The 21,013-nt window shown below is 40.1% G+C and overlaps 1 long non-coding RNA gene across 1 annotated transcript; it reads right to left on the bottom strand.

Moving 5' to 3' along the window:
- Positions 1 to 16,677: 16,677 nt before the first annotated feature.
- LOC133904939 (uncharacterized) lies at positions 16,678 to 17,969 on the bottom strand. The gene is made up of 2 exons (XR_009907531.1): positions 17,613 to 17,969; positions 16,678 to 17,115 (listed from the first exon to the last, which is right to left on the bottom strand). It is a non-coding gene; the product is annotated as an uncharacterized LOC133904939 (long non-coding RNA).
- Between the last annotated feature and the right edge of the window lie 3,044 nt (positions 17,970 to 21,013).

The following is a 21,013-nucleotide window of genomic DNA, read 5'->3' as shown; positions in this document are numbered from 1 at the left end:
CTAGTCACAAATCTCGTTCCTACAATTAGTATCAGAGCCAGTTTAATTACTTATTGACCTTAACCGGCTTTGTGATCTGTAGGCGACATGGAGAGAAGTGAAAAGATTTCACTGTTTGATGGCCGTGATTTTTCATACCGAAAGATACGCATTGAGGCTTATCTCTTAAGGCAAGGAAGTGCAATTTGGAAGGTAGTTGATTCCAACTACGAGATCTCTGCTACTCGCATTACTCAGGTTCAAATCAAATAATATGAGGCTAATAACAATGTTAGAAATATTTTGTTCACAAGTCTGAGTCGGAATGAGTTTGATAGGGTTCAGCACATCCGTACTGTCTGGGAGATCTGAACTACTCTGAGTGTCTTTCATGAAGGTACTAATCAGATTAAGGCCAGACGTTAAAGAACATATAACCAAGAATATCAGATGTTTGTGTAAGGCCCCTGTCACACCCGGTTTTAACGGATAAAACTAAATACGGCTTATGTGTGACCAGGAAGTTTAATACATATAAGGACGTCATATGCAAAGTAACAAAAGCAATACTTTAACTTACAATCGTTTACTTCTTTAAAAAAACTTCACTTAAACAAATTTAATAACTAAACGACAACAGCGGGACAAAAGTATCGGCGACCAAGCACACCACAGGCACCGACCGAAATACACACTACTAGAACGCCAGGTCGTCATCTTAAAAATCTTTAAAGTCTTTCACTGAACAGCATATGTATTGTGAGAGATAGTAAGGGTGAGCACATGGAGTAGCAAGTATGAGAATATAATGATATGTAGGCTTACAACAAGAATAGGCTAACACATAGTATATTAGCGTAAATACGAGTAATGAAAAGATATTTGAACTCAAAAAGTATTAAACAATTATGAAGTGAATGTAACCCAAATAGTCCAACACCTAGCATAAAAGGCTCCCCACCTTGCATACCATAACCGTCTAGTACTCCTTGTACTATAACCAAAACCATAACCAACCCCGCATCCATAACCAACTAATCATGTGAGGATCCAAGTCTCCCACAACCGCAGGCACGACTGATATATCAATTTTCACTCTGCAAAGGTTGTCCTGCTTTCCCCACGAGTCAGTGAATTCTATGTTGCCATGTTTGCAAGGCACTTAACATACGCCAGTGGTGTGCCGCCAATAAATCACTAAATGACATTTTCCACTAATCAGAGACTAATCCAGTATACGTCTACCCACTAGGTTTCACCGTCAGGATTTACATGAGTTCAACTCCTACCCAGAAGCCCCATTTTGTGCCGACACAACACACACTGGATAAACTCTAACTAGTATATCACACCTTACCCATATCAACCTCGTAGTTGGTACGTTATTTCTTGGGTTGTCGCTCCACAAACCGGTCCTTATTTAGGTTATTTGAGTAAACACTAAAGCAACATCATAACCATGACAACTATCAAAAACCACTTTGCTCAAGGCCTAAGGTTCCATGTTGCTAGATCATTATTGCATAAGTTCATTAATCAAGTATATGACACTTCACAACATCCCAAAAGCATGGCTAAGCAATCTACGCACAAAAGATACATAACCATAAACCATTTAGGTTTCAAGGATGATAACGAAAAATCTAGTGAAAACCCTAACATAGGTGACTACCCATCATATTGATAGACATTGTATGCAATTTTTAAAACAAAATATTTAAAAATATAGATACAAGATGATCAAGGACACTTGCCTTCTCCTTGCTGCTGCTTAGTGCACTCTTGCTCTTGGTCTTGACGTTCCTCAAATTGATCCGGTCGACTAATCGCACAATTACCAGAAAAGCATACAAACAAAATACACTAAGAACAGAGCACAAAATAAAAGAACAACAAGAAAAAAACCCTATCTAAAAAGATAGAGCTCAGAGAAACGAATCTAATAGCGCAAAAATCGTTTAACACGGAGCTATGACGAAAAAGATATGCTAAAAACAATATTAGGGTTTATTTTATAAAAGAAAAGGACTTATGTGTAATTAACAGAAAGTCTAGGGACTTTTTAAAAAAATAAAAGGACCTATATGTAATTTTGGAAAAATTTAGGGACCCAAGTGTAAAAAGATTGGGCCCTTTTTATAATTATGAATGTACTTAAAGTCGCCTAGAGGGGGGTGAATAGGCGTTTCTGAAAATTAAAACTCAGCAACGGATTATTCAGAGGCCGGATACTCCGGTGAAGGTCGGATACTCCGGTGATCCGGAGTATCCGTGTAGTCCGGATTATCCGGTTATACAGGATTTCAAAAACAAATGAATATAAGCAAGTTTACTAAACTCTAAAAGATACCACATGTTCTAATCTGAGTAAAATGCTTAAACAAAAATAGCCTGCAGTAAGATTCTCATGAATACTAGAATTTGGCAAAAATCCCAAAACTACAACAATGTAAAGCTTACACAAAATAAGGAGACAAAAATTTATCCCGAAATTCGGTCACCTCACAAAGAAGTGCATACGTCTCCGTTGAGGAGCTCACAAAGAGCCGGATCTTTTTCAACTCTATCCTCTTCTAGCGACCATAAAGATCAAGCTAGATTTTCTTACTCAAATCGACGGCGATTACAAACTTCCTGTGGCACTCCACAATTCTTGGGTGCTCTACGGGCGACGCCTTGCCGTCTAGGAGCACAAGGCTCTAAGAGAAAAGATCACAAATGAGTACTTGATGACGAACTCAATGCTCAACAACTCAATTACTCTTCCAAACACAATCTCTCAATTTTGGTGCAAAACTAAACACTAGAGATGTTTGGAGGGCTCTTGAATGCTCTTAGGAAGCTTTTTCAAAGTGTAGCTCAGCAGCAACAGCAAGCATTCAATGCTAGGGGTGTGAGGGTATATATAGCTCACCCTAAAAAACTAGCTGTTACTGTTCCGACTCACCTAACCCGGAGTATCCGGTGAAGACCGGAGTCTCCGACCTAAAATCCAAAACGGGCTCAGAACAGTGTCAGAACTAGCCGTTACGGTTCTGTTGAATTGCCCGAAGTATCCGGTGAACACTGGAGACTCCGGGTGGGACTTAGTCACCTCAAAGAAACAGTCTGGAGACTTGCCAGACTCTCCGGCCTCTCCAGGTACCGGAGTATCCGGTGAACACCGGAGACTCCGATCATTTAAATTAAATGCTAACCGAGACTCTCTGGCAGAGTCTCACTCGGAGACTTCGGCCAAAAACTTCATCTACCCGGAGTATCCGGTGAAGGAGCTTAGGTCTAAGTATGAGTCTGATTTTTCTGAGCTTGCTTTGCTTTGGTCTAGGCGTGATGATGAGGAGTGTGAGAGTTGTTTGGCGGTTATGACAAAACTTGCTGAGCTTCAGGCTTTGCATGCTCAAATGCCAGTCGACTTGAGATTGCTTAGAAGAAGCTCTATGAGGAGTCTAGATCCACTCTCTTAGGTGCCTATATGAATTTCTCTTTGCTTGCAAAGGTTATTGAATTGAAAGCAATGTGCATTAAGGAGTTGGAATCTAGATTGGAGAGTGCTGGGAGTTCGAAGGATATGCAGCCGAATTGTCCCACCTGCATCATCTTTTAGGACAATCTCAACTGGGTTAGAGGGCATGTTAAGAAGCTTTTAGTCGAGAATCAGTATCTCCTTTCTCTAGTGGAGAAATGCTCAGAAGGCAATGTCAAAATAAATTTGATCTTGTGTGTATCGGTAAGGCAGGTTTGGCTCCTGGATTGAGTTTTGAGAGGGTGACTTACAATCGGGATAGTAAGACTGTTTTCACCACACCTACTACCCTAAAAGCTGAGAAATCTAAGGTCAATATCACATCACAACCCAACAAGAAGAAAACACACCACAGCCATCTAAGAAGAAGCTTGCACCATAACCCAAGAGAGCTTCATAGTCTCAGATGAGTGCCCCTATGAGAGAGCATAGAGCGATCGGCAGTCAAGTTCCCGAGAGATGCTATCGCTGCACCTACTGCTAGAGAGAGGGTCACTTGGCTGGGTTTTGCTTTCGCCAGAGAAGGGATGAGCTGCGTGAGTGTGAGTGGAGTACCCGTGACATGTACCGCCTCTCTATTGTTGTACATAATCATTTTCCTCGCTCGTACCCACGAGTCTCTAGTGTTTTTCAGTCTCTTCCTAGAGGTGATGCCCGACGTGGATTTTACCATGACTTATATGGTTTTGATCCACATGTAAGAGGATTTAAGTTCCAGCGCTTTGGCTGACCACATTTTTCTCTTCGTGGCTCTCGCCCCCAGCGTACTAGTGTTGATTTGTATGCACTTGCTTTTACTGCTTCAGGGCGAACGATCTAGTACTGGATTCCCAAGAAGTTTATGACTAACCCCAGTACTGAGCCATCCACCTACTACTCTTCTCGCGTGTAGGTGTCAAGCAGAGGCCTGGAGAACAAGTGGCTCATTAGTTTTAGTTGTTCATACCATATGACCGGAGATGCATCATGGTTCTCCAGCCTCACCCTAACGAAGCGGCATGAGTACATAACTTTCGGGGATGATCGAAAAGGAATGATGAAAGTCAAAGGTATGGTAAGGGTGAATGAGAGTTTCACTCTAAAATATATGGCTTTGGTGGAGCATCTGGGATACAATTTACTTTCTGTATCTCAGTTGCTGGATGAAGACTTGGAAGTGCGTTTGAAATGCGATACTTCTCGAGTTCTTGATTCTTCAGGCGCTTTGATTTGTCGGATTTCCAGAGTTAGGAGAGTTTTTAGAGCTTTTGTTTGTGTCTCTTGGTTCTTCTTGTTGTTTGATTGCTCAACCTTTTTCTAAGCTTTGGATGTGGTATAGGAAACTAGGGCATATAAGCTTTCACTTGCTTACTCGTTTGAGTGTCCTAGATTTGATCCGAGGATTGCCCAAGCTCAAGTTTGAGAAGAACCTTGTTTATGCTCCTTATCGGCATGATAAGATGGTTGTTGCATCTCACCCACCAGTCAATCTAGTGATGACTGAACGACCAGCAGAACTTCTTCATATGGATATTGTTGGTCCTTCTCAAGTTCATTCGGTGGGTAGAAAGTAGTATGTACTTGTCATTGTTGATGACTTCTCTTGCTACTTTTGGGTCTACTTTCTTATGAGCAAGGATGAAGTGTTCTCATACTTTTGGAGCTTGACTTTGAGATTATTCAAGGAACTCCCCGGTGCACTGGAAGCAATTCACAATGATAATGGCACCGAGTTCAAGAACTATCTCTTTGATGCTTTCTGTCTTGAGCATGGCATTAAGAATTAATTTTCTGCCCACGTGTTCCTCAGCAGAATGGCGTGGTTGAGAGAAAGAATCAGACTTTGGTGGAGATGGCTAGGATGATGCTCGATGAGCATAGGACTCATAGAAAGTTTTGGACAGAGACAATTAGCACAACATGCTATATTTCCAATCGGATTTTTTGCGCTTGATCTTGAATTTGACTTCTTATGAGTTGCGTTTTGGGAGAAAGTCAAATGTTTCAAATTTGAGAGTTTTTAGCTGTCGATGCTTCACCCTAAAGTGTAGCAATCTTGATAAGTTCGAGTCATCTTCTGATGGCATCTTCTTGGGGTATTCTCTTCATGGTCATTCTCACAGAGTCTTTAATCTTGACACTAACACCATCATGGAATCATGTTATGTGACATTTGATGAATCAACCCCTTGTGCTTGCTCTGCCTTTAAGTGTGCAGGTGATCAGGAGATGAGCGAAAGCATCTTTGTAGACGGTGTTCTTCTAGCTTTTGGGGATGACGAGGATGATCAACTATTTCCTACTACTACACTCGCTCTCGAGCTGGTTCCTACCTCCTTGACACCAGCAGAGGGTCCTGCAGCCTATATTTCCACTTCAGCTGCATTCGAGCCTGCACTAGCAGTGTTTGAGGGGGAGGTCATCTCGCAATGGGAAGCCCCTTAACACATTCAGCGGCGACATCATCCACAGCTGATGATTGGTGATCTTGGTGAGAGGGTAACGAGGTCCAAATCTGTTTCTCATGCTCATTTCACTGATTCTGCATTCGTTGCTTTCTTTTAGCCTATTATGTTGGGCATACTTTATCTGATTCGAGTTGGGTTAATGCTATGCATGAAGAGTTTGAAAACTTTGAGAGAAACCAAGTTTGGGTCCTAGTAGAGCCACTCCCAAATATTCATACCATAGGCACTAAATGGGTTTTAAAAAATAAACAGGAGGAGGATGGATCTTTAGTAAGAAACAAGACTAGACTAGTAGCTCAGGGTTTCACTCAGGTAGAGGGGATAGACTTTGGAGAGACCTTTGCACCAATAGCTAGGCTAGAAGCTATTAGGATCCTCCTTGCATTTGCGGCATCCCGGGATTTCAAGTTGTATCAAATGAATATTAAGAGTGCTTTTCTAAATGGTTTCATATAGGAAGAGGTCTATGTCAAGTAACCCCCAGGATTTAAGAATCTCAAACACCCTCATAGAATATACAAGCTTCAGAAAGCTTTTTATGGGCTTACTCAAGCATCTAGGGCTTAGTATGATTGGCTTAGGTCTTTATTGCTACGGCATAGGTATATGATGGAGTCAGCTGGTAAAACTTTGTTCACTCTTAAGCATGGTAATAATTTTTTACTTGTTCAGATTTACGTAAATGATATCGTTTTTGGGGGCTCTTTTCGTGCACTTGTGCACAAGTTTGCAGAAACTATGAGCAGTGAGTTCAAGATGTCGATGATGGATGAGCTTAACTTCTTCCTTGGGCTGCAAATCATGTTATGCAAGCAAGGTATATTCGTCCATAAGCCGAAGTACACCAAGGATTTGCTAGAGAAGTTCGAAATGAGCGATGCAAAGCCATTGGCGACAACCTCGATCGTGTTTGATCTGGATGAAAATGGCGAGGAGGTAGACCAGCGGGAGTACAAGAGTATGATCGGCTCCCTCCTGTACCTGACGGTGATAAGACCCGATAAGCACTTCGTTGTCTTCTTGTGTGCTCGCTTCCAGGCTTCACTGAGGATGTCTCACCGCCAATCGGTAAAATGCATTGTGATGTATCTCAAGCACACTCTCGAGTATGGCTTTTGGTTTTCTGCATCATCTTCATTTTCTCTTCGTGGCTTTTTGGATGTGGATTTTGCTGGTTGTATAATTGACAGGAAGAGTACCTCTGGTACTTGTTATTTCTTGGATACTTCTCTTGTGTGTTGGTCTTCTTGCAAGCAGTTTAGCGTTAGGCAGTCTACTACTGAAGCTGAATATGTAGCTGCTGCTAGCTGTTGCTTACAGATTTGGTGGATGGTTGCTACTTCAAGGGGCTTTGGGTTAGATTTCAGGAATATACCACTTTTTTGTAACAACACAAGTGCCATAAGTTTAGCCAATAACTCAGTTCAACACTCCAGAACCAAACACGTAGCTGTAAGATTCCACTTCATGAGAGACCACAATAATAAGTGAGACATTGTATTGAGCTACATAGATATCCAACACCAGCTAGCCGACATCTTTGCCAAGCCTTTAGATGCAACAAGGTTTACCTTTCTAAGAGTAGAGCTTAGTGTGTGTCATTCCTATGACATTATGTGAGAGGGAGTTGCCTTTGTACATACTATACTTATTTTTATTGCATTTTCGTTGCATAACATTTTGTAAGATAATCATATTAGCAAGCATCACTTATATGTTCTTTGCACTTTCTTGTACTAGTTATGAATTTATGCTAAGTGTAGTGGATGTATAATAATTTGTGTAAGCTTAGGCTCTTATTGAAACATGGCATAAATTCTGTTGAGCAAGCTTGTCTTTTCTAGAATGAACTTAAAATGTGAAAATAATCTCTTACCACCCTTAAGTATTTGTTTTAGTTTGATCAGTGCTTAAATTAAGGCTACTTCTGTGAAAAACTTATGGTAGGCCGCTTTGTTCAGTTCAGCGGATTGGAGGTCTTTCACCTTTGTCTATGTAAATGTTTTGCCCATAATTAACCCTTGGGAGAGTATGTGCTCTTTTGTGTCGCAAAGGTACAACTTGTTTTGGCTTTTTGAAAAATTGTATATCTTGAATCCTATGTTGAGTTAATAAAATGAATGATCAAGTTTTGACTTAAAACTGAACCAAATACAGTGGCTTAAGACTTCATGTGGTTTGCTAGAGAAGTGAACCTATGGTTGCTTAAAGCTCACTTGATGATAGTTAAATGATCAAATAAGAAAGTTAACTTGTGTTTTTTAATGTGTTAAGAATATTCTTTTTTATGTTATCAAACTAAGGCTGGGATTGATATGTGAGTGTTTGCATAGCCCTTCGGGTTAAACTTAGTTGGCTAGTTTGAACTTAACATAGTAATAGTTTCTCTAATCTTTGCACTAATCATGAAACGGTGTATGTTTTATGGTGGCATCTTTTGGATAATTAAACAATATGATCAAAACTCGCTTGACTCCCGATGTTTGTGATATGAACTCACTTTGAGACTTTGTGCGCTTTTGAGTTATATTGTTTACTCCTCATAGTGCTTTGACATCTCTAGTCATTGCAAGTGTTTTGTGATATATATATATATATATATATATATATATATATATATATATATATATGTGTGTGTGTGTGTGTGTGTGTGTGTATATATGTATATATATGAAGTTTTTTAGACTTGCATTTTATTTGCACATCTTTAGCATTGTCTTGTATCCTTGCTGTTTGCATTGTCAAAGGGGAAGAAAATATACCCAAAGATATTATGCACAAATATTCAACAAAGGGGGAAAAATTGTATTTATCTAGAAATGAAAGGGCAAAAATTGGAAAATGTGCAATCATCGAGGAGAAGCATGTGTTTTTGGGTTTTTGAGTTTTTCTTGCTTTTTTGATTTTTTTGGCTCGTCTTTGCCTCTCTTAGGACTTTTGCAACATTTCTTATACCCAGCGACATATTTTGCTTTTTCTTGAGTTTTTGTCACTTAGATGAGCTTATCTTATTTTAATTTTTTTTAAATCAAAATCTTTGTGTTTTGAGGGTTGTCAATACACTCATCAAAGAGTAGATTGAGAAACTAAATTGAAATATGCCTTGTTTTACTTATAATGAGTGATTGACATTGATATTTATTTGGTTTGACGATCTTCAATTTTGCATGAGCTTTGATGTGATTTGAATTGATTTGGGATTTTATTTGAGCATATTGATTATGGACTATCTGGAATTAGAGTTGGAGATATGTATTTGCTTATCTCACGGTGTGTAGGTAATTGATGCAATTTAGTGGTTGATAACGGGATGATCAGGGCCAAGCGGAGTGCTTGGTACCGAACGATCAAGGAGGTCGGGTGGAGTCAAGGGTGATCCTAGCTGAACACGTCAAGGTCAAGTAAAGCAGGAAAGTAGGATGAAGTCGATGTGTTGATAAAGTCAAGCGAAAGGGATGCTGGTGCAAGTGATAAGGTGACCTGACGGATCAGGAGAGGGAGAGATTTACCAGTGGCAAGGATCGTAAGACGGAGTATACGCATCGATATCAGAGCGCTTGCTTAAGGTGTGAGCAAGGCGGCGAGTCACGCTTTGAGATGCGTGTTAAGGTTACGGTTTGGCTTCAAAACAGTGGGAGGACTGGAGGAGTACATGGCACCAGCGCGAAATTTGCGTCGAGGTGAAGCTAAGTCGTGAAGGTGTCATGGCCGTTCGATTGATGGAGAAGAAAATAAACTAAAATACCATCGATGGTAGGTATGAGTGTACTATATGAGAGAGGTATTTTGAGAAAAAGTTAGACTTAGAGATCAAATTTTCTAGACCTATAAATAGAGGGGTAGGGCTATGTGAGGAGATGAATCAGCCACTTGAGCCCTCTTATACCACCCATTTGAGAGTCTAGAGTTAGAGTTTTAGAGTAGAGAATGATGAGTACTTAGCCTATATAATAGGTGAGAGTTTTGAGGGAAAAATTTTTGTAATCCATCTAAAATAGAGCTGACCTCTGTTGCAATAAAGTTCATTCTTCTTCATATTATTGTGCTCACCTCTATCTAATTTTCTTTATTGGTTCTTTTGTAAGTTTATAAGTTTTTCGGTTTTCGGATTTGATTTTCGTTTTTTATTTTTGGGCTGAAATTTTAGTACCTTGTGATGTCATTCTTCTTATTGCTAGAGGCATAAAATTTGCATACACATGCTTATGTGATAAAGTCTTAAATTCCCCTGCTTCTAGGCAATCAATTTGGAGAGTTTCGTTGCTCGGCGTTTATCTTTTCTTGTTTTTTTACAAGTTGTGATCTTTCGAGCGCTAAGACACATGAATTGATCTTAAATGTAACATATAGTTTATATATTATCCGTAGAATCGTGTTGCATCGATTTTTTCTTGTTAAAACTTCTCTCTATTTTTGCTGTTGTTTGAGTTTTAAGGTGCGTTAAGTGATCTAAGTAGGAGAAGACAATCGATTTCGTAAGAAATTTGTTAAGACAACTATTCATCTCTCTCTAGTGACTAATCTCATTCCTACATTCCGTCTCCTCTAAGTTTTGTTTGTTATCTTCTTCTCCTTTTGAAACTTGAGGGTGCAAATTGGGAATCTCATACAAACAAGCATTTGTACCTTGTGGTAGCTGCTGGAGAAGCTCAGGTTCTTTGCTCTGATGCTAAGCTTCTGATCCTGTTTCTGATTACTGCCTGAATGTTCAGTTCTCACTGCTGTGGATGATAAGAAATGGCATTTTATTTTGGGATAATTGTAAATTTATCACTGTTTTAATCCGTTATTGTAAATTTGTCACTAAAAAATTGTAAAAATATCAACAGAACTGTCATTCGAGTGGCATTTTTGCAAAAAATAAAAAACCAGTGGTAAATTTACAAAAGCCCCTTTTATTTTTGTTCTATGCTGTTTCCATTGGCTTAATCCTACTTAGTACGATATTTAATGTCTGTTTGCTCTAATAACTCTGGGAAGGAAAGAACATGTCCGTGTCACAACGGTAGTATAGTTGCAGGCTAGAATCTTTGACTGAGCAGAAAGCAAAATGTGGCATCGCCTGCTCCTTTTGCGGAGGTCTGACAGCCTAGACATCACTTTCTCGGTGCCTCTTTGAATTGTTGGGGGCCCTTTGACCCTTTGTGCTCTAGACTAGATGCAGATGGTTTTGCTTTGTTTTTATGGGTCTGCATCTGCAGTGCTGATTGATTAGGAGGATGCAAGCATGCCAGGACTAGCTTGAATTTGCTGCACAGTTTGGCTTACAGGACCACAAGTTCCCGAGCAGCATCAGCAGTTCTGGCCCTGGCCTTCGGTCCCTGTTGCTGTCTTAACTCTCTTTCTTACTCAGATGATGGTGGTATCACATAGGACCAATGCATCATGGCTGCAGTTTAGCTCTCGTTCTAACATTGAACAGTTTCAGTTTGGATAGACTTGTACCCAATCTTGTTGTGAGAACCCAGATGATCAGTGTGACAGACAGGTCAGTTCAGGCAGTCAGCTCAGATGATCAGATCAGATCAGCAGGTGCTGCTTCTTTTTGTGAAACGCGATTTGGGCAGCTAGAGCTAGTCCTGAAAAGCGAAAGCTCTAGCATGGCATCTGCAGGTGTACCGTGTATGGAGTATGCAGTGCACCACTTCTCACAGGCTAGTAGCTAGGCTGTCCTTGCCAACACAACAAAGCAAGCAGAGCAGGTTCACACTCACTTCAGTAGTTCAGTTCTTCTTCAATTGATGATCACTTGCATGATTACTAGTTTTTGTTTCTTGTAACTATAATTTTTTGGAACAAGTTTCTTGTAAAGTACTATATCGTTCTCCCAAACTGAAGATTTTTTTTTTTGCATTTTGTACCTGTGTGCACTGCAAAGTGTTAAAAACTGTTCAGGGAGCAGGCGAGCAACCGGTGATTTGGACTTTGGAATCAGGTGGAATTTTGTTGGAACTTGGGCAACATTGTGCTCGTCTCGAGGGACGGCTGCTCGCGGCGGTCTTTTGCCGGTCCGGTTCAGGTTCAGGAAGACCTTGCCACACCCTGCCCGACGTGGCAATGCCGCCGCGCCCTGCACGACGTCGCCGACAAACGCTAGGTCGGTCCGAACGCCTCCGGCCAATCCTAGGCGGTGCCGTCGCCGCAGGGGAAGAAGAAGAAGAAGAAAATTGGGACGTGTGATTTGTTTGCTCGGGACAAATTTCCTTGTGATTGGAACAGTTTTCGATTTCAGCTGGAATGATTTTTTGTCCTCCCAGAACAATTCACTTTACGTTGAGGGCTGGCCGGAGGCAGTGACGAATCCAGAGGATAGTCCAGTGGGCCTCAGACTAACTTAGGATCTGATTCAAATTTGATTCAGTATGTGATCTAACCTACGGTTCGTCTAAAGAAAAACGAAAAAAAGAAAAAGCCTAATCGGTGCCTACCCAACGCTCTGTCACTGAATCCTCCACTAGCCATAGGAGCTCGCGACGCCGTCGAGCTGAGCGGCGAGGGGCGCATGTGGGATGGCAGCGCTGAAGGACGTAGGGGAAGGAGACTGCCAACCGCCGTTATGGACTAAATGCGGAGTGAAGTTGGGCCAACATGGGCCGAGGCCCGGGGTAATTTTTGGCTGACGCGATGTGCGTGATGCGGATCTGTAATTTATATATATATATATATAAATCTAAAAATTTGTAGAAATATGCGGCTATTTTGGATATTTGCAAAACTAGGCTGGACGAAAAGTAAAAATTGTCTACTGAACAGGTGATAGGTTGACGTGGAAGCCAACGTGAACATAGGGAGGGCAGCAGAGTCACTTCTCTCCTATCTGGATAGGCGAGAAACTATGCAGCATCGATACAGATATGTGTATCGGTATCGGACTGATACGAATATGGATATACGCTATTTTTCCAGAAATTCTAATACATGGGTACGCGTTTTTTAAATACTAATAAGTTACTTCCATGTTCTACTTAAATTCTATTACATAACATACTAAAAATTTCAAAATTAGAACATATTAAAGGACATAACAACTAGCAATAAGTTGTTATCTAGCACAACTTACAACTTAGATTCAATGGTTCATTCTCCACTTAGGCTTCACAATGGTTCAATGGTTATTCATCCTCATTTCCTTCATCCTGCATAATACCAGTCTCCACATCTCCAAACGACACAACTTATAACTCAAGTTCGTCAAGAGAGAGTTCAACAACTTCAAGAATGCATATACCACTTAGAGAGTCAAAAGAATATCCTCCCACATCCCACATTATTGATTCTTCTTTCTTGTATGTATATATTCTTCTTGAGAGATGTTTCAGATTTGAATGTAGATGGATAAAATCTTTAACATGCTCTAGAGTTAAGGCGTTTTTTTAACGCTATGGATGAAACTATAAGTACTACAATTCCTCTTACAACATGATGATGAGGTTGGTTGGCTAACTAATTTGATGACCAAACTCTGCATAGAGGACCAAATTGTCCATGGTTTGTCCACCAAATCATTGAAGAACAAACCCATCTATCTTCTCTCCCACCTAGGGGGCTAGAAAGTGGTAATTTAAAAAAAACTACATATCGCTTAAATTGTAGTTCTACGAAGATAATTGAATCAAATCCTTGGAGCATTTAAAAAAAAAATTGCACATCCCTATGATCCCAACACCACATAGATAGGCCGCGCTTCTTGCTTAGAAATCGAACTACTTCAAGGATTTTATGTTCTATAAAAAGTAGAGTATAACCTGACATTTTTATTCACAGACAAATGTATGCATTTTTTTTAAAAACCCCACTTCTAACCCATTAGGTGGGGAAAACGAACTTCTCTCCTACTGGATGTGAGAGAAATGGTGCCATCTGCTGCCCTCTCTCTGTCCACCCTAACTTCCACGTCAACCTACCGCTTGTTCAGTGAGCGATTTTTACTTCTCACCCACAGAATGGGAGAGAAGCCCCTAGTATTACAAATTTCCAAAATAGACACATATTTCTGTAATTTTTTTAATTAAAAAATATATAAATGCTATAACAGGCCGCCTCTAAGATGCCAAAGATCTCAGCTCCCAAAACGGGCCCTCGTGGCTGTCTAGCCAGACCAAAATTCGTTATAGGCAAGGCCCATATACAGCCCAATTATCTGGTCGTTCGGCTCATAAGTAGCGACCTAGCACGTACACCTGTATGGTCCACCAGCTAGTTTTTGGGCCCAGTCACCTGTATGATCCACCTGCCCTATTGGGTAGGGCCTACGTCACCACAATGTCCCAAGAAATTTCGCTGCAACGTGCTGTCAGGAGAATTTTTTATTTTTAAAATAAAAACTGGAAATATGTGCGTCGGTTTTGAAAAATTATAAATCTAGATTTCTATCGCCTATTAAAAGGTGATATGGATCTGTCGCTCTTACAATGGACGATATGTTTAAAAATGAAAAAGTATTGCGTTCCAATGTGCTCAAAATACAAAACGCTATCGAAATTGTCATGAAAAATTATGAAAAAATAATGCTCAACAAACATTGCAAAATGCTGGATTTGTAAATTTTTAAAACGGATATATATATTTATAATTTTTTGATTTAAAATATAAAAATAAAGAATTTCCTGCTGAGGGAGAACACCTGCAGACACTAGAACGAAGTATCGGAATGCAGCGGATTGTTACTACAGATACTGTTTCGATAGAAGTAGAACGGTTTACATGTCCAGTGAAATTCCGCTCTAAGTTATGCATTGCACCATCCGTTTGTGAGCGTATGATATTTTGAATATCGACAAGGTCTTTAATATGCAGCTGTGACGCTACTATTTCTATGGGAATTATGATATACAAACTTGCAAAAGTACAATGGTGAAATTCCGCTGTAAGTAGCATGTTACTCCCTCCATTTGCAGACGTACGTATATATATGTTTTGGACATCGACTAAGGTCTCGAATGTGCAATGGCCCTGATGGAACTATTTATAAGAAAATTAAATTATGATAAGATTTATAAAATTACTATATTATAACGATATTATTAAGACAAATTCAATTATACTGCTTTATTTTTCTAATTGATTTTTTAAACTTTTGATTGCCAAGAAGACACGACTTTAGGAGCAGACCGTCCGCATGGTGCGGCTCGAGTCCGATCCTCTGACTTTATCAATCGGTAAAGTTAGATGATTTTAAATTAACATGAAACGTTAGATTTAAAGTTGATGGATCAGATCTGATGCTACAGTACCGTTACAGAACTGGTGCTACAATATTTCTGGCTACAGTAACATTCTATATTACATTTTGCTATCACGTTTAAAGTCACAGTACTGTTATCCTCTCATATTTTACTGTTTATATGTGATTTCAGCGTCAAGTCAGAGGATTTCGATCCCGACTGAACACCCCCAGCTACCGGCGGACGGGGAAATCCCCATCCCGACGCCCCAGCCCCATCGCCGGAGGCAGGGAAGAAAGGTCCCGGCCCACCGGCGTTCTAACTGATGAAGGGGTATGGGCCTTTAGGTTGAGAGAGAGGGAGGGGTATCTGCTGTGCCTCTGCGGCTCGCTGCTTGCCTGCCTCGCTCCGACAGCCGGCCAGGCGACTAGGCTTCGTGGGACGGCGAAGCGCCCTGCGGCGGCCGTCAGCGTGGAGCCTGCGTGCTGCGCCGCCGGACGCCTGCCATGGAGATGGAAGGAGAAGCCGGCGCTGGGCATGGGCGTGCACGGCGAGCATGTGTAAGTTCAAAAGCAAATGGAATAATACGAGACTGGCGTGCTCAAGAAACTGGTAAGATTACGGATTTCAGGTTGGACTGCGGATTTCGAAATTTTCCAAATTTGGCCCTTCATTTCCTCACCAACTGCGATTTAGCGTCTAGCTTGCTGTATTTTTCTTGGATGTACCGAGGAAACTCGATCCAATTTCTATAACTTTATATCGATAAGTACTAATAAAACTACATTTTTATGAAAGTATTTTCAAAGGCAAATCTAGTTATATAATTTTCACGGATGGTGATGAACATGATCAGCAAAGCCGGCCGGCCGGCCGCCAACTTTTTGGAGGAGCCACACGATTGCATGGCCGGCAGTCCACGCCATCACCACCACCAATGTCTCACCACGGCTAATCATTCGTCAGAGAAATGGCTCCAAGACTACTGGAATCCCATGCACGATGTGATGGGGGAAGAGGAAGGAGAAGAGGAGAGCGTGATGTAGTACATTGGAAAGTTGCACACTCACACATACTCAAAGGCACAAAAGAACATTGGAAAGGACAAGCCTGTGGGCATCTTGTAACAAACTGGCTAGCCAACCAAATCGCCATAAAGGAGGGCTTGGACCTTTGCATTCATGCTTGGTGGCCCATGAATCTTCCAAGGGACCATGCATTGTGACATATGTAGTACTTGCATCCATACCCAGCCATGGCATGAGAGGGTGGTAGTTAGAGATGCCAACAAAAAATTGCAACTAATTTGAGAGAGAGAGAGATAGAGAGAGAGAGAATCCTAGCTGATCAGAAAACCTCAAGAGGACAATTCCATTTGATTTAATTTGTGTGTGGAACATGCAAGGATGGAGTGAATATCCCATAGTACAAAGGCCAAAAGAGGAGAAAAGTGTGGTCAATCATGCAAGGGGGTCATGAAAAGATGGACATCGATTTTCATGCTCCAAGAGTAAGAGGCAAATCATTCAGTTGTACTCTTGTAGACATATCTTGCAAGCAAGCATGACTGAAATTGTCTGCCTTCAGACCTCAAATCAATTGCATTGCATAGTCCTTTCCCCCCAACTTACTATGCCTTAATCAACAAGGATTTTATCATACAAACTTGTCATACTGTGATACATCTTTCCATCACCATTGTTTTTAGCAGGATACCAGGATCGCAGTAAACCATGCATAGACACACTGATGAAAACAGTTTTTTCACATATTCTCACAGGCTGGTTCCTGCATTCATGTAGAAGTATACTGAACCCAAATTGAAGTTGAAGCATATCTTCAACCAAGCATTGGAAGTTGGAACTAACCAGCCATGTCACAAATATAGGAACCATCTACATGGTATCTAGAACTATAAATATGACATAATTAAGGGTAAACAACACAGCTTGGACAGTTAGTTCTGTTCATTTCCTTTCTGATCTTCTGCTGGAAGAGAAACCTGCAATTAGTAGGGAGAGATGGGCCATTAGTTGATTGCGTATGTTACCTAGAAAGCCAGAAAAGAAAGTAACAAGAAACACAGACCTGTGCCTGTAATATACTATATATGGGAGCATGGCATTCTAGTATATAGATCAGATCTCATATATGCAAATTAAGTCAACACTTCAAATTTCCAGTCGGCCGAGACCTCAAGATTCCAACTAATTAAGAGCAATTTCATGTTTTTTAAAAAAATTAACTAGGATTCAGGTGGTATTACCGGGTCAATTTAACACACTGTTCTTAGTAGAGAGTAAAATAAAGGAGGACTAGTAGAAGGAATCATAAACGGAAGATCCGAATAACGGAACAGCTTTTAATGAAATCGAAAAAATCCACATACGCCATCTGAGAGCAAATCGAAAGCACAAAAAAAAGCAGAAGAAATTGGCAGAATACTTCCATAAAATCAGCTGATCTGACGGATACACCTATCTGTGATTTGGATCTCACCACATATCTGATCGAGGTGCAGGTGCAGCATGAATCCTGCAAGAACCTGATGAGACCCATAGATGTAATCCAGCTAGGGTTTTCGATGTGCTCCCACCAGCAGATGAAACTACAGCATGACCTGATTAATTCAGCGATTGATTCCTCTTTCACCTCATCCTGTACGTGTTCAAAATCATACGACAGGAGAGAGGGGTGGAACAGAATATCATCAGATCATGCTGGCAGCTTCACCAACTTGTGGTGCACCACTACCCTCTAATGGAGGAAGACGAACAAGAACAAGAAGATGAGAACCACAGAGAGAGAGAGAGAGAGAGTGTGATGGGAATAATTGGAGGAGAGGGGCAAGTGACGGCGATATATAGAAGACCAAGCGGTGAGAGACTGGCAATTGCTCACTCTTTTATTTTGATTTTTTTCGTACGATGTTTGTTACTAGGATAAGCCTCGGTTTGGAGTGGAGCACATGGATCGGAGTGCTACAGATAAAAACAATGAGATGAACTAGTACAGAAAAAATGTCAGAGCTTTTTCGTGCTGCAGTAATTGTCACTCAAGCAAAAAAAAAGTGATGTTTCAGGTGTCAAAACGGTCACAAAGCATGCATTTACCATCTAAATTTTTGTTGTAGAATTTTCTAAAATCAACAAAATTTCCGATGTTAAGAAAATAGTTTTGGGACAAATCTAGACATCGCTTTCACATGTCCAATCTAAGATATTTGTGGAGAAATTGGTAGCCAAAAATTAAAATGGTTGACTACTACACGGCACACTCATCCCAAATCATCACTTATTTTCTTGACAAGTATATATGCAAGCCAATGGACATAATCTCCCAACAATAACGAAAGTAGGATTGATAACAATGTCCATGTATATGTGGGGAGTATTCTTGACTGCAAAATGCATGCTCAACGCTGAGTTTTCATCCATACCAAGATCTGATTTCTGATGCATATCGATCTGCACACTGATCTACGAACAGTTATTAACGAACTGCCACTGTGCCACATGAGCCTCTCTTGATGGTCACCAGTGACCCGGTTTTGGAAGCAAGAAAGTGACAAGGACAATGATCTAGATCAATCCTTTCTCAAGCTACCTTTTATATATGTAGATCTAGATCAATCCTTTCTCATGCTATAGCTAAGAATTAAGGACAATTATCTTGGACAAGTTGGACCTACAACTGTAGATATTGCTGCAGGTTAATGCACTATAGTTTACTATAGTGAAAGCAGTAGACATGTGTCCTTATTAGCAAGACAACAATATGAAAACTTAGAACACATGATGAAGCTACATGGTTTTTTTTAAAAAAATATCAAACTATATATAAACGTTTCAACAATACATGTGATCTAAAAAAACATACATTTATTTTTTCTTGTTCAAAATAGTATTGTTTCTAGAGAGTATCTGCAGAATCTAGATATAATTTTACAAAATACTAGCAACCTAAGTGCTAGAAGATTAGAACCAAAATTATATCTAGCCCAAGAACTCAGTACGCATGTAGCTATGAAATAATCAGGTGTCGATTATTTTAACATGTAGTGGTAGTTGTGGCCAAGTGATTCTATGATCTATAAAAAGGACAGCTAGCTGGCTAGCTAGCTAGAGGCAGGCTCACTAAACTACCACATGTTGTTTGATTTTCAATTGATAATATATTTCACACAATTGTAGGCCACAATCATATACTCCATCTAAGCAAGGGTAGCTAGGATCTTCTACATGCTCTATGGAGAAAAATGGAAAAAATGCAAACAATGAAGTAATCCTAAACAACCTTGAAGCAGAAGCATTAATTGTAGCCAATGACAGAAACAATGAAGTAATCCTCACTTGCATGCTAGTTGATCCGTCATGGTCTCATGGATAGCTCTCCTCTCCAAAAACCTGAAGCAGAATAATGGCAGACGGAGTAAATAAAGTAGCAAAAAAGACACATCAACTTACCCTAACCAAATCTCCCTTTCTGCTGACATTCTTGTATGCCCAACACTGTGAAGGAATGAGGCTGTCATGCATGATCTAACGATGATTTACATGTATAATTAGCACACGCGTATGCATGCCAAATGGTGTCAAACAAAGCTAGATCATGCTGGCAGCTTTACTCGTTCGCAGGAGCATTTTTGTCGAATCCGGGATCATCTCTCTCAACGATGTTTTTCACACTTTTAAGATGCTAAATAAATCCAAATTAAGACCAAAACGTAAAAGGAAGAAGAAGAGTTGAGAGGGACTTGACAGAGCAGGCTAGAGATGGAACATCGTTGGCGATGTTCTTGGGTGATGGATATGGGGTGACCCTGTATTTATAGAGGAAAGAAATTAAAGGATATTCTAGTACTCTCCATGGCAAACACAAGTTGGTGTGTAGCTAGGTTTAGTTTTTTTATTTTATGATCGAAATGCCATTTGTATGATTAGTATAGAACTACACGGATAATAAGGTGAAGTATGATTGATAGGAGCAAAAATAAAAAAAAAGAGTGATAAAAAATATATTGAGATACGTGAAGTGTTAAGTATTTTGAAATACCCTTTTAGTAAAAAATGCCAAATATTACATAACGGAGGGAGTAAAAGTAATAACTAAGCTAAGGGTAGATGCATGGCATGCTTGTCTGCAGGGGACAGAGTAGGGTGCGGCAGGCGAGCTGCACAGGATCAAGACTAAGCAATGAGCGTGCCTGTGCATGGCACATACACCTAGGGCTTCCATTAAGGAGAGTTTTTTTTTTGGAACTAGGTGAGGGAGATTTACTTTAATACGCACACAGTGAGACACCACCCCAAGTTTCATCCGAAATGATGCATGTTTGTTTCAGCTTTGACATGTTGATTCTCCAAAAGAAGTTGGTTATAAGGGCGTCTCAAGTAGGTGCTGCAAATTCCTGTGCCCACATCATTATACATATTTTTGCCGATACTTTTCCTAGTGCTATAAGGATACGGCTGGCTATTCTGTAGTAGAGTGCCTCAAATTTGCTGATCCTCTTTTTTATCCATAACACTGTTCATAGCAGATGACTGTGGATTCGGAGAGAGGTGTAGAGTAATAGTAGTTAGAAAATAAGGTAACTGCTGGAGATGAAAAAATAGAGTATATTGTAATAGTGTTAGGGGATGCTGTAATAATATTATAAAAGATAAAATTTTAAAGTATCTACTGGAGATAATCTAACATAATATATTTTACAAAATTTGATTCTTAAAAGCTGTGGCTATTCAACACCCTAGCTTTGAATTAGATTTTTATGTGGAGAAAGTGTGTAATGTTTGTAATATTTCTAGTGCAATCTCTTGATAAATTGTGGATTATAGTGTTAAAGATTGATGACTCTGGATTCTAATAATCAATTCCTAGAATCAGCTGTTTGTTGT

This window comes from Phragmites australis, chromosome 22, assembly GCF_958298935.1.
Source record: "Phragmites australis chromosome 22, lpPhrAust1.1, whole genome shotgun sequence".
Lineage (NCBI taxonomy): Eukaryota > Viridiplantae > Streptophyta > Magnoliopsida > Poales > Poaceae > Phragmites > Phragmites australis.
The sequence above is the reverse complement of the archived record's forward strand: the minus strand, read 5'-3'. Positions and strand labels throughout refer to the sequence as shown.